The sequence below is a fragment of the Vombatus ursinus genome, unplaced genomic scaffold (assembly GCF_900497805.2).
Source record: "Vombatus ursinus unplaced genomic scaffold, bare-nosed wombat genome assembly UNPS02014910.1, whole genome shotgun sequence".
NCBI classification, from domain to species: Eukaryota; Metazoa; Chordata; class Mammalia; order Diprotodontia; family Vombatidae; genus Vombatus; species Vombatus ursinus.
Window position 1 is genome coordinate 642,672 of NW_020954688.1, and position 2,773 is coordinate 645,444.

Here is a 2,773-nt window from a genome sequence, read left to right on the forward strand (position 1 = left end):
CCACCAGCAATGCATTAGTGTTCCAATTTTCCCACATCTTCTCCAACATTTATCATTTGGTAGAACAGGTTCTTAAACTGGGCCTTATGGTGTGCATGTCTAGACTTGGAGGTGACCCTGTGAGTTCAAGAGATCCCATTGTTTGGAGTTGGCTAGTGTTAAAGGAAGCTTCTGCATCAAACAAGATTGTCACTGACAAGAGAATAGATATTATACATTGCAATATATGTATATATACATACATAAAATGTGTTATATACATAAGTGTATGTATCTGTATATATACTCATAAATATTTTTCTGTACTGTGGAGGAAATGGATAAATCCTATATGCAAAGAGTTTGAAGAAAACACCTTCTCCCTAAGGGAAAAAATAACCTTAGGGGTCAAAGAAATAGAGTTATAAGGTTTTATAAACAGAGACAGTTCCTAAGTCTGGCAAAGACAGGATGAACCTTATTGATTTCTCTCTTGAAGGAGGTTTCCACTATCTTAGAGACTCCCTGCACCACCAGGATATTCTGACAAGACTGTCCAAAAACAAATACATTATCACAGACCTGATCTTCGCAATTCTTGAGACCCCCAAGGTGAACACTTTCTTCCCCAAAACGTCTGACTCCCTATTACTCAGCCTCCCAATAAGGGAAGTGGCTGAGTAGTTTCACCTGATAGGCTCATTTTGCTACTTTAGGGTCAATGCTTAGGCTGACTCTACTGGTCAGCAGGTGTAGAAACCTCTATGTGTGTATCCTCTGGCAACTGCCCATCAGCTGATGCTAATTTGTCTTTTTTTGCTTATAGCCTTACTTCTCAATTTATTGACCTTCATTCAAATGAACCAAGGAAGGAGAGATTCTTCTCCAGGCAGATCTTAGGATCTCTTTACTGAGGAATTCCCATTAGTACATATTGTGCTACTGCGTGCTCTTCCCTGTGCCCCACCTCAAGCCCCCAGAAAATACATGTATGGTCTTTGAGGGCAGAGACTATTTTATTTTTTGTCTTTGTATCCCTAATGCCTTGCATATAGTAGGTGCTTTATAAATGCCTGTTGAACCAAATATCTATTTTTTAGGTGAGGTATAAATTGTGCCTTAGGAAGGTTAGGTGATTTGCACAAGGCTTCACAGCCAAGTGATGCCAGCTGAGTCTTGAATTCAACTGTTCTGACTCCTAATCATTGACTTTTCCACTACATCACACTTCAGTTAGTGACTATTGAGTCCTTTTTTACACCACCTTAACCTTTCATCATTATGATGTCATTTTTTGACTGTTTTCACTTTATCCTTTTCTCCCATTTGACCCCTGCTTGAGTCTTCAGTTCCATTATTTCTTGGAAGGTACTTCTTCTACACAAGGCTTCCCAATTCACCCTCTCTTTCTCTAGAGTTCCAACAGAAAGCTCTGAAATCTATCCCTACAGACTAAAAAATAGAATCCAAGAGGACTCTAAGTTAACAACATAACCAGGGTATAGATGTTCTGTTTTGGTTGCCTATGAAGATTTTTGAAGGGAAGTGAGGACTGAAGGGAAGAAATGACCCCAGGAAGTAGCACTGATAAAGCTAAACTGATGACAATAAATTGTGGTAGTGCATAGTCTACATAGCAGATGTCTCCTAGGAGAAGGGTAATGAATTGCTCTGGGACTGAAACAAAAAAAAACAAACAACCTGATTGTAATGGAATGTTTTTAAGCTATAGGGAAAAGCCTGAAATTTTTCATGATTGAGGCAAATTCTTCTTTTCGAAAAGTTTCACATGCTGAGAGGATGAGTTTGGATTCTGGTTTTTAACCCTATTATCCTCTTCTTATAAGAAATGCTTATAAGTCATTTGTTTCATTAAAAATACATTTTATTTCTTGTGAAATTATACTTGGTTTTTCTGGGTGTGCTATTTTTAGCTGTAAGCTACAGTTTCCCTTTTGAAATATTGTATTTCAAGCTCTCTACTTTTTTATATTGACATCTATTAAATCATGTGCTATTCTGCAATCTTGACTCCATTTAATACATAGTACCAGATGTGCTTATAGCAGAAATGGAAATTAACAAAAGAAATCAAAGATGGGAGAAAACAGCTGGACTAACCCAATTACCCAAGGTGGAAGTCCAATCTGGAGGTGACACAATATTGAGGGAGTGGAAAGAATGATTTTCAATGTGTCTAAGAAAATATGATTTAAAAATATATATGTCAAATTCCTCAGTTACATAACATTGAGAGTAATTTAAACATGCTTATCAAGATGGTGGAGAGCAGACAGATTTTCACAAAAAATATTCCACAGTAGAACACTGATTTACTATAACATAATTCACAATAAGATGTCAAAATACAAGACATCCCCCCCATGCTGTCCCGTGCTTATTGTTTGTTGAGTATTAAAAAAAAAAAAAGAAGTACTTGGCTCAGTAGAGAAAATAAAGCTTTACTCATGCGTTTTAAGTTATTCAAGAGTCCTTGAAAGATATAACAACCATTTCAGTAACTTTTTGTTCATTACAATCAAGAGAAACATGAAACAGGGAGTCATATGCTTGCTAAGAATATTCACCACTCGTTTATCAGACCCAGTTCAGAATCTAGTGAAGACTTTTCCCTTTGGTGAGCTCTTCCAGATACTACTCTTTCCAGATGGTATTTTGCTGACTATATCAAGCCTTGAACACTTCAGAGCCTTCTAATTGAGGCCTATTGACCAGACAACAGTTGCAGCTTAATGGACAACCTAAAAGACTCAGCCATCAGGCATCATAATGA